This window comes from Pistacia vera, unplaced genomic scaffold (assembly GCF_008641045.1).
Source record: "Pistacia vera cultivar Batoury unplaced genomic scaffold, PisVer_v2 Contig570, whole genome shotgun sequence".
NCBI lineage: Eukaryota > Viridiplantae > Streptophyta > Magnoliopsida > Sapindales > Anacardiaceae > Pistacia > Pistacia vera.
In genome coordinates, this window is record NW_022196413.1 from 1,395,935 (window position 1) to 1,408,662 (window position 12,728).

Here is a 12,728-nt window from a genome sequence, read left to right on the forward strand (position 1 = left end):
TTCCGTTAATATAATATGCTGTTATAATAAAACATTATATCATCCAAATGCCCCCTTATTAATAAATTTTTTTGATAAAAGTACCCTTATTTTGAAATTAATTTACAAATATATTCATGGACTATTTTATCCTTATGTACACATTTTTTAGGATATAAATACCCTGGACTTTAAAAAATTATCCAAGGGTGGTGGCATGATCCAGCCACCACCGCCAGCTGCCGATCGGTGACAAAATGACACACGACTGGCTGGATCTGGCTAATTGTGCATCGTTAAGGCCGTTTCTGACCATGGACATGTGATCTATGGCTAGAAACGACCATAGATCTAGCATTTTCATGGCCACATCTTTGGTCGTGAAACAACTAGATCTAGTCGAAAAAGGCTTTACCAGCGGATGGCGCACGGTCGGCCAGATCCAGCAAGTTGGTGTGGTCAACGGTGGTGGCTAACTACCGACAGTGGCTTGGGTTGAGTAAGGGTGATTTTGTTACAAATTAAAGTTTTTTATAATTGTGTTGTTTTAATAAAATTTCAAATGTAAGAGATTAAAAAATAATATTATATTAATATTTAAAAATGAGGACAATTTAGTAATGTTTATAACATACCCACAAATTTATCCTTAAACCTAGTTAAATATATTTTTTTAAACATTTTTACTAATTTTCAGTATAATCTATCTTTCCATTAATATAACATTCTCGATAATACACATCTCGTAATTGTATTACCCCGTGATAATAATAGATAAATAAATAAATGCTATATAACATATATTGTTTCAGCACTGGTACCATGTATGATACGAAGAAGACGAGATAGGCATCACTAAAATAGTATTCAATCTGTCTGGTTCTCTATGGTTTCAAAGTTCCCTTCCCGCATATTTTAACTAACACATATTTCTCTTGCCAGCGCACCACTTAACCAAGTTAAACGAGTTGTTTTGGTCCCCCTTCCGTCTCCATCACGCGCCACCATCACCGTCTGATCTTCACCACAAGTTAAACGCCAAAAATGCTGCCCTACGCCACTCTCGAAGAAGCCGCCACTGCGCTGGGTCGGAACTTGACGTTTGCGGAGACATTATGGTTCAATTACTCGGCTCAAAAATCGGATTACTTTCTCTACTGCCACAACATTCTGTTTTTATTCGTGATCTTTTCAGTTGTGCCTCTTCCCATGTTGGTCATTGAGCTCCTGGGATCTAGTAGTTTTGATAAGTACAAGATTCAGCCTAAAGTTAGGCTCTCTTTTCCGGAGATGTTTGGGTGTTACAAGGATGTTATGCGCATGTTCTTTCTTGTTGTTGGCCCGCTTCAACTTGTGTCTTATCCCTCCATCAAGGTGATTTTCCTTCTGGGTTCTGCTTTCTTTTTTTTTTTTTTGAGTGAATTTTTGATAAATCATATGAGACTTGGTTAGTCATTGTGAATTTATGAATTGTATAATCTGATTTTGTTGTCTTGATAAGTTATGTGGGTTTATGCAGCTGATTGGGATTAGAACTGGGCTGCCATTGCCGTCGGGATGGGAGATTTTTGTGCAATTGGCAGTGTACTTTATGGTGGAGGATTATACAAATTACTGGATCCACAGATTTCTCCATGGGAAATGGGGGTATGAGAAAATCCACCGTGTTCACCATGAATATTCTGCTCCAATTTCATATGCCGCGCCATATGCGCATTGGGCTGAGGTTTTGATCCTTGGGATTCCATCTTTTCTTGGTCCGGCAGTTGTTCCTGGCCACATGATTACTTTCTGGTTGTGGATTGCTTTGCGGCAGATTGAGGCCATTGAGACTCATAGTGGGTATGTATGCATGTATTTTTTTTTTTAGCTTTAGTTGATGATGATTAAATGATGTCAACTTTAGAATTTACTTCAGGCCTTTTTCTTTTTGGTGGAATTCTACGTAAAGTGTCTTAAAGATGTTTTAATCGTGGCTTGTCTTTTGTTGATGAGGACGAGGATTGGTTTGGTGCCTTTTCCTTTTCAATTTTACTGTTTTTTTTTTTTTTTTTATTGTTTCTCTTATGTTTGTTTTTTGGTGAGTTAGTTGGTTTTATTACTGCACAACTTGATCAATCTCTAAAATTTGGGACAAGGGATGATTTCACATCAAGCCATAGTTTGTATCAAGTGTGACTATGGTTTGGTGTTATTTAGCATGAACCGCTTGCTTTGCAGTAGGGTGATTATTATTATCTCTATTTAGTTGGCAAGTTCTTAAATTGGCAAAAGGGGATTTTTTTTTTTTTTTTTTTTTCGTTTTTTTTCCTCATGTATGCGTGCCATTTAATGATTTTTATTTATTTTTTAAACCATGATTGACATTTTTTAAGATGCATATTGGTAAGATAATGTAAACTATGACTATAGCGTCAATGAGGGATATCAAGAAACTTAAAGTTGTGGCTACTTTGTGAACTGAAGTGTGCTACTATTTTATTTCTTTAGCTGTTGTGTTTAATCTATGCACTTCAATTTTTGTTCACTTTCCTGCATTGTTTACAATTCCATTGCCAAGCCGCTGCATGGCTTAGCTTTCGATACCATGGACTATAAATGTAGACTGGTTAATTTGATGAAAAGATAACTAAATTTCACAAACTGATTGAGGCAGCTACTGAGGCTTCTTGGAAATGGAAAGGAGACTCGAGTTTTTTTTATATAGATTTGAACTAAAATGCCTAAAGAGCTGTGTGCATTTTTCAGCAATCATGGTGCTGAATAATTTCTACAATATGATCAATGATATTAATGACCTTCTCCTATTTAGTTGTCGCTGTTATGATGGCTTTATCCCATTCTCCACAATGCTTATCTGCAGAATGCTCTTCATATCATTTATGTGTTGAAGCTTCTTGTTTCACATGTTGCTCTGTTTATTATTTTGTCTTATGGATTACTGCAGCGTGGAAGCATGTCATAATATGTTTGTCTTATGCAGGTATGACTTCCCCTGGGACTACAAAGTACATTCCATTTTATGGTGGTGCAGATTACCATGACTTATCATTCGTGGGGGACAAAGCCAGAGCAACTTTGCTTCTGTTTTCACATTTGTGATTCATTATGGAACTGATAGGTGATTACCTATTATGTGTGATATATACTTGTGCTCTTTTGGCTAATATTTCAACTGATAGAATGGTTCTGAGAGATTATTGTTTGATTTATTTTTGAAGGGTTATCGCTATCAAAAGAAGGTCCTAGCAAGGTAACCTGCTGCACTTTTCTTTTCATTTAATAATTTATTATCCTTCTATGGTATCTTGGGGGAGGTTTACTTTTTTCTTCAAATATAGGTAAGTGTTACTCATTGTTGATATAGGTCCAATGAAAATGTGATAAAAGTAGAAAAAGAGTTGATTTTACCATTATGAAAAAAGTTATATCTTTAGAGATATTGGACACTTGTTTCACCTCTTATGAATTGGATAGATATTATAATTGGATATTTTATACTAATCTAGGTAGAATTAGAACTGTTGGGTGTTTTGTTTCATGGATGCTATTGTCCCTGTTGACACACATGCCATATTGCTTTCCAGTTAATCTTTTGTATAACACACTGTTGTTTATCAGAGATTTAGATGTCCTGGTTCTTTTGGTCTTGTAATTATTTTCTTGATCTGTTACAGATGAAAGAGGAATTAAGAGGAGTGGTAAGAAGAATGAGGGCTTTTATCAAGATCTTAAATCAGAGTAATTTTCTGACTGCAGACCTTGTCGAGAACAATGCACTTGTGTCATATTCTTACTGGGGAACTGCTCCTGGAAATCTCGATTTCAAGTAGATATTTCCTTGCCATTTTGGTAAAATAGACGTCTTAACTAGGGATTGTGATGTGGTAGCTTGAGGGGAGCTGAAGTCTTCATTGTTAATGTTTAGAATTGAACATTATGGTCTAAGTAAGGATATATGAACTGGAATTATGTGTCTTATAATCTTGATATAGTAATAGCATTAGTATCGAAAACGTATGCCATTTGAAGTGATGTTCCGATCAGAACTTTGGTTGTTCATGTAATATGAACCAGAGCTGTCGAATGAAAATTCAAAGATCAAATAGTTTTGGGATGCTTTCCAGATCGCAATCTAAGATATATTCATGGAAAAAAGCAACCAGGTTTCTGAAGAGAATCTCGGAGCTTTAGAACAGAACTCAAACCAACACAATAGTCTTGAAGCTGAAATATAAATTAAAATCAAAATTGAAAATAGGGATGTGGCATTACAAAATTCCAGAACCAGACATTGGAGATGGTACTGAAATGAAATGAACTTGAAAAGTCTATTGTAACAAGCTGCCATGGCAACAATTCTTCATTAAGTTTACAATTTCTAAGTTCTAGCAATAAGTACACCATTTCTCAAGGCAAATGACAAACCAAGCCCACCATAAACAAAGACTGATGTCATAGTAACTTAAGGCTCAGCACATGCTCTAGCATTATTTTCACAGCTCCATCATTTCTTAAGGTTTTGGCACAAGTCCACCCTAATCCAAGGCTTCGACAAAAATCCACTCTAACCAAAAGTCGATAGATCCAAACCACTTCAATAGGCAATGCTGTGGATTATAGTGTGGAAGTGTGGTGATTATCTAATAAGGCCTTAAACTATATATTGCTTTGAATTAGGCTCACTTGGAAGGTACTTAATTAGTGTGAAAGTTTTTCAAAAATTCTTCAAAAGTTATTTTAGTCTAAACATCTATTTCTACTAATATGTAGCAAAAGTACAATTCTACCCTCTAAATTTAGAAAATCATAATTCTTAAAAATACCCTTTGATTAAGGTTTTCGTCCTAAAACAATTTCTTAAAGCAAATCCTGTGGGTAAAGCTGATAAATTGGAGAGGATTTGAATTTTAGATCTAATTTTGGTTGGTTTGTTTGGTATGGTTTTTTACTGGGGCGCTGGTTTGTTCATCTGTGAAGACTTCAAAAAAAATGAATCTTTTAAACATCAATATTACTAGCGTGTGGTTTCACCAATTAAAACTGAGAATAAGTCATTCATTTTAATGGAAAAACTAAAAAAAATTGGCTTTTAACTTTATACAAAATTCCGTGCTCTAATATTTAAAGGAAACGACTTACACCTATCCAAAGTTTGCTATAAAGACAAAATGGTACTTAAAAGTTTTGAAACGACAAATGCCCCCCATCCATCACAGTTTTTAGTAAAAATCATTAACTGATATAACATTATTGATGTTCTTTCATCTCTAAGGATAATTTTGAATTTTATATTTGTAAAAACCTAGATTTTTTTTCTTCTATTTCTTATTTATCTTTACTCCATTTTCTTCTTTGCATACACATCTCATCATTAGCAATTCTACAGACACCGAAAATTGGTACCGAAAATTGCACTAAAAATACGTAAACTGATTAGATGTTGCCACGTAAGACACGATAGAAGATTCCGTAAAGGGACGGTGTCAACATTTGATGGCCCGCCCTACTCTAGCATGGCCATCATTCAGGATTGATGACGGTCCATATAAACATATTAAAAATAAACTAAAAATTAATGGACGACCGTCCAAATACTAGGGAGGGCGTCCCTTTAATATGAAACAACCGTCCAAATTATACGGACGAATGTCCAAATAAGAAATTAGATGGATGCCTGTCCATCTAATGTGTACGGCATTCCCTTCCAGTAGTCCCTTCCCTTGGAAGGGACTACGTTAAATTAGATGGACAGGGTCCTATTCTTCGACTTACATTGTTTATTCTTCAAAAACTCCCCTCATTCTTATGGGAATAGAGTTGATGAATGTTATGTGTCTTCTTTATTGTTTCATTTACTGAACTATCATCTTTATACAACCATATGTGATATGAAGGAGTTTCTTGGTCTTGGTCTCTAACTTCACATTCTTCGATATTAGATGCTGCAGAAAGTATCATGGTTAGATATATTATAGAAAGTTTTTTCTTTGGAACCAGATGAACTTTCAACAAAACCACCATCCTTACAAGATGCATTCTACACTGTAATCTGGATCTCGCCTGCTTTCTCTATGTTTTTCTCTTCAAGATGCTCTTCAAGTAGCACAGACACATTCTTCATTAAACTATCTTCAGTAACAACCTTTTGCAAATTCTTCCTTTTCATTTTTTTCTCACTGTCCTTGCATGCAGGTTGACCCTCTAAACTGTTAACAGAGGCTTCCCTCATCTCAATATCTCCCAAGACGTGTGCTGGGGCAGCATTCTCCACTTCTATTACTCTATCTTACTTATTCTATATTAGGTCAACTGTATGGGCTTCTTCTGAATGGTCAAATAAAGTATCTTTTCTACCATCCTTTATGCAGTCTGAACTATTAACCGAAGACTTAGAGGATTTTCTCTTTCTCTTCCTATGATAGGTCTTAGCATTGCTTCATTCATGAGAAACAATATCATTCTCAGAAGGAAGATCTTGTTTCTCCATCAAATTTGTACTCTTCAGAGAATCACTTTGATTTCTAGAGAGGCGTAAATCTCCCTTCATTGAAGCCAAATCCAACTCTTCTGGAGCAATTTTCACATCCTCTTTTCCAAAATGCTCAGCATTAGCCATTTGTAGATTAGTTGGACTACAATTTTCAGAGGCCTTGTGACCATCATTCTGCTTATTACTCTCATTCTCTTCCAGACACAAACTGATATCCTCATTAGGTTGTTTCTCCACTAAGACATTGCTTGAGCATATGTTGACTGGCAGTTGTAAAAATGAGTCCCTTTCTGGAAACATATTTGTTGTCACAAAATCATTAAGATTCTCCTTTTTCTTTTTTCTCATCCTTTTTCTCAACAGACGACTCAAATTCATTGGGCCTATTATAACAAGAGTAGCCACCAACTCCATCTTTGTGCTTGTATCAAACATACCCTCTACTTCAGCGGTTGCAATTTTAGGAACCATTTTTATGCTCACATCTACAGAAGCAGTAATTGTTTCAGAAGTAACTTCCTAAAGATTAACATCTATATAATCAGTTTTTGGAGCATTAAGCCTCTTTTTCTTCTTTAGCCTCTTCTTCTTTTTCTCATTATGCAAACAATCCAAACTGGAATTAGATTGTGCCTCTATGAAACCAGACTCCAAACCAACTTTAACCACGGATTCTACATATAAATCTCTACCTTGTGGAATTTCCTGCATTGAAGAAGCTCCCTTGAAACAATCATGACTTGTATCATTATTATTATTATTATTATTATTTAAGAAGCTCCCTACTTTAACCGGAGTAGCCACCAAATCCATCTTTGGGCTTGTATCACACATAACCTCCTCCACTTTATTGGGAGCAGTTTCATGAACCTTCTTTATGCTCACATCAATAGAAGCTTCTGTTAATAAGGGAGCAGTTATAGTTTGGGCTTGTATCACACATAACCTACACTTTACTGGGAGCAGTTTCAAGAACTTCTTTATGCTCACATGGACTGCCGTTTTCCATTAAATCAGGACGACAATCCTTTTAAAAGGGAAAGGATTGTCGTCCACATTAGATGGACAGGCGTCCATCTAGTGTGATTATTTGGACGGCCGTCCATATTAAAGGGACCCTCGTCCCTAGCATTTGGACGGGAGTCCATTGATTTTTTATTTATTTTTAAATATTTTTTATGGATCGTCGTCCATTCCTAAGTGAATGGCCATCCAGGAAGTATGGACGGTCGTCCGAAAATGTTGGACGGCCGTCCATTTATGGAAGTCTTCTATCGTCCTACGTGGTGACATCCGAGTTAGGTGCCACGTATTTCGATGCAAATTTTCAGTACCAACTTTCAGCGTACATAGCATTTTTGATCTCATCACTTCATCTTCTCGCCTCTTCTCTTTCTCTTATTTTTCTTTCCTTTCTTTTCCCTTTCTCTTTTCTCTCTCCCTCCTCCTCCTCCTCCTCCTCCTATCTTCATCTTCTTCATCTCCCCATTTTCTCATCTTCATCTTCTTCGTCTTCCCATCTGGCCAAATCGCACTCGATCGGTGCGATTCTGGCTGGAATTGTATCAGATTGGGGGTGATTTTGCCTGGGTCGGGTGCAATTACGGCCAAATTGCATCCAGCGGCGTGCGATTCGTCAGGATCGCACCAGTTGCACCTCCATCATACTCGCTACCATTTCCTCCTCCACCCCAACCTCGAGCTCCTCCTCCCCACCATTTCCTCTCTCCCTCTCCCTTCTATTGTTTAAATGTGAAGTAAATACTTAAATAAATCAAATTATGTGCTTGCCTGTTGTGGAAGCTCTTCATGCGAATGCCTATGTTTTGCTTTTACTTTGTTTGGTTAGGCAGAATGGTGAAGCAAATGGCTGATTCTTTTGCTTGCAGTTCGTGTTACGTTTTTTGAGGAGAACCATTACGTATTATGATGATTGCAGGTGGCATAAAGGGGGATAGTTAGAGTTAGGAGTGTAATTGAGTCAAGTTGAGTATCTGGTAAATCGAATTCGACTCGATTGCTACAATATTGAGTTTGAGCCTAATCGAGCCTAAGAAATTAAGTTTGAACTCGAATTCAGTACTTGAAATTAGAAATCGAGTTCAAATTCGAGTTCATATAATCGAATTTTTTTTTTTTTTTAGTTTTATTCGAGTTCGAGTTCGAACTTGATTTCAAGCTCATCTAACAAGGGTGGATTTGCAAATTTTATAACTTTTAAATTACATATAACCCATATTACTTTAAAAATTATCAACTTAACCATCAAGCTTGGAAATACTAGCGAACATATCGAGTCGAGTTCTTCTGTGATCAAACTTGACTCGATTAACTACTCGCACTACTCGAACTCGACTCGACTAATGCTGAGTCGAGTTCGAGCCAACATTGAGTCAAGTTTGAGTAACTCGCAAGTGGCTCGACTCGATTTTCACCCCTAATTGGACTATGAAGTTTCTTTCTTGATTTGGCTTTGATAGTAAAGGATCTTTCCTTTTCATTTCTTTTTGCTTCTTGTGTTGTTGCTGCCTTGGCTTGCCCCAAGGTGTTTTGCATGGAGGAGAGTCCCCTCCTTTAGGTTGTATTTTTTTTTTTTCTATAAAATTATTGGATTATTAAAAAAAATATATTTTAATTTGTATTTTAATTTGAGTTGAGCAATTGAGAATCTGAGTTGAGAGGAATGATTTGAGAATTTTTAAGTTGGGAGGTGATTATGTTTTACATAAATTATTTTTTCCAGGCCACCGTGGTTCTAGCCATGGTTGAGGTTTTGATGGAGGTGTGGACGATGGATGATTTGGTGGAGGTGTGGACGTAGTGTTAGATTTTTTGGTTGTATAGAAAATTACCATCTTGTCCTTTTTCAAACGGTCTTTACTAATAGACTCTGACAGAAGGTGGGTATTTGTCGTTTCAAAACATTTTGGGTACTAATTTGTCTTTACAACAAACTCGGTTCAATGTAAGTTGTTCCCTCAATTTTTAAATTCCAATTATACATCTTTAAACTTTAATCTCTATTAAGCTATTTTATTCACCTTCTTAGTTTAATTTCATTGTAATAGACATAATGGAAAAATTAATAAATCAAATTATTTGCAAAATTAAAATATTTTCGTTATTCATGATTTGTAATACAAAATATAAATATATATTATACTTAATAAATAGAATATTAATAAAAATACTAGTTTTCAGATATATAAAATTTGCAACACAAACACTTAATGCTTATAATCAAATATTAAAAAAATTGCAAACAAATATATTATAATATTTTATTCAAAGTTATTCAATGGTCAACACTATACAATTATTAGACAAGTTACTTAACGTCAACTTAGGTTTAGTTTTTATGTTTATTATGCAAAAAAATACACACTGACATAGCACCACTAATCAGGGTTCAACAAGCATTTAAAGCAAAGTGGTATTAGTTGTTAAAAACTCAAACTGTCTCAAAGAGATATTAATATTTGTCCCACTTTTATCAAAATAAAAGATCAGGATGAATGAGAACTCTCCATGTGTCAAGATAACTTGTAAAAGTATTCATTACGTTGAGTTCAAAGGTGTATAAATTAACAACTCTCTTCATGAAATAAGGAGGCTGGACACAAATGTGAGCTTCAACCATTATTTTTCTCTGTAAATAAAACATTTCTTCATTTTTGTATGCCTTATAAGCAATATCAGAAAAATAGTCAAAGAATAATAAGATAATAGTGAATGTAGGATTCGCTTTAAACATTCGAACCACTATAAAAATCTCTCTTGTCAATCTTTTATTTATATTTCTTCAAACATATATCATCTCTGCACCATACACAACTCTTACAATCATATCATTTGTAACTTCTAAGATTCTTTTAACACTTTGCATGTGTGAGGTCTTTGGTGTCAAAATCGAGCATCAATAATGTTTCAAACAGTGGTTGGGTGGAGATGAGAAGAAACAAGGTATAATTTGTCTCAATGAATTAGTAATTGAGTCAGCCATCTAAACTACCATCTATTTGTCTACATGTCATGGTTGGTAGATATACGGTTTAAGTAGATTACTATTTTATTCCAGTTTACACATTTGAAATTTTATCTAGGTAAGGTAATGATCTGATGCTTTTTGTTTTTCTTTTAAAATAATCTTAAACTATTGTTGGGAGTCCAGGCCCAGATTTGGTAGTAAATAAGCCTAGAACAAAAGGCTCAGGTCAAGTGAAAGAGTTAAGGCCCATGGTGTAAGAGATGTAATAATCGCAGCGAACTTCCTTAAGAGTATGGGGAGTGGGGAGACATGCCAATGACCAAGCAACTCTATATAAGAAGATGGAAAAATTATTTATTTATCTATCATTTGCAATAAAAGAATCATTCATTTTGGAATGCCAACTTCGTTTGGTGAGCTGAAATAGATGGTGTGGCAAATACTGTAATATGGCGCATTATTGAATCACTTGCTTTGCTTCCATTAGTTAGTGTAGACTGTAGATGCACAGGAGACAGGAACTAAACCTTTTTTAAGGCACATTTTTAATTGAATTGTCTTCATCATAAGGACAAAATCCCCATAAGGTCTGCGGTGGTGGCTTGTTAATTAATTTATGTCAATTCTCATTCACCAGGATAAAAAGATTACATTCTCTTTTAACTATAAANACTATATATACAAAATTTAGAAATTAACCTTTGATTTTCGAAAAGTTGTGATTTGTTAAAGGTGATAGTATTAATAATGACATAACGAGTTTGTTACTTTTCTATAATCAATATTGTGACGATAAATCACTACTGGATATCCTGATGGTAAAAGAGCAAAACCATTTAACATTGGTTTCTGAGTTTGAGTCTCCCTAACCACTAATAGGGGTGACTATTGAGGGGATTTACCCTCGTTTACTTCAGGATTCTGAAAGATTAGTTGAAGTGCACGCAAGTCTGAATTGTGCGTAAGTTGACACGACACCCTGGTCACCAAAAATAAAATTGTGACGATACATCAACAGTGAGGTTACGGTTTGTTTTCTAATTTTGTGTACGTAACATTAAATATAAAATGATTTATTGTGATAAACAGCAATGCTATAGACATCGAAAATTGGTAATGAAAATTTGCACCGAAATACGTAGCACCTGACTTAGACGTCGCCACGTAAGACATGATAGAAGACTTTTGTAAATGGATGGCCATCCATACTTCCTAGACAGCCATTCATTCAGGAATTGACGACGGTCCATAAAACATATATAAAAATAAACTAAAAATTAATGGACGACTGTCTAAATACTAGGGACGGGCGTCCCTTTAATATGAACGGTCGTCCAAATTATATGGACGACCGTCCAAATAAGCACATTAGATGGACAGGCGTCCATATACTTCCACTCCCACTTGTTTATTCTTCAACTCCTCCCTCATTCTTATGGGAATAGAATGAGATGAATGTTGACTATTGTCTTCTTTATTAGTTTCATTTACTGAACAATCATCTTTAATTACAACCATATGTGATGAAGGAGCTATTTCTTTGGTCTTGGTCTCTAACTTCACATTCTTCGGCTTTAGATGCTTGCAGAAAGTATCATGGTCATATATATTATCATAAGTTTTTTCTTTGGAACCAGATGAACTTTCAACAAAACCACCATCCTTACAAGATGCATTTTGCACTGTAATCTGGATCTCACCTGCTTTCTCTATGTTTTTCTCTTCAAGATGCTCTTCGAATAGCACATACACATTCTTCATTATACTATTTTCAGGAACAACCTTTTGCAAATTCTTCCTTTTCATTTTTTTCTCACTATCCTTGCATGCAGGTTGACCCTCTAAACTGTTAACAGAGGCTTCCCTCATCTCAATATCTCCCAAGACATGTGCTAGGGCAACATTCTCCACTTTTATTACTCTATCTAACTTATTCTCTATTAGGTCAACTGTATGGGCTTCTTCTGAATGGTCAAATAAAGTATCTCTTCTACCATCCTTTATGCAATCTGAACTATTAACCGAAGACTTAGAGGATTTTCTCTTTCTCTTCCTATGATAGGTCTTAGCATCGCTTCGTTCACGATAAACAATATCATTCTTAGAAGGAAGATCTTGTTTCTCTATCAAATTTGTACTCTTCAGAGAATCACTTTGATTTCTAGAGAGGCGTAAATCTCCTTTCATTGAAGCCAAATCCAACTTTTCTGGAGCAATTTTCACATCCTCTTTTCCAAAATGCTCAGCATTAGCCATTTGTAGATTAGC

The 12,728-nt window shown here is 35.4% G+C and overlaps 1 pseudogene; it reads left to right on the top strand.

Annotated features, from left to right (window-relative positions):
* The first annotated feature begins 970 nt into the window (after positions 1-970).
* LOC116109037 lies at positions 971-3,104 on the top strand (annotated as a pseudogene).
* Positions 3,105-12,728: the final 9,624 nt, after the last annotated feature.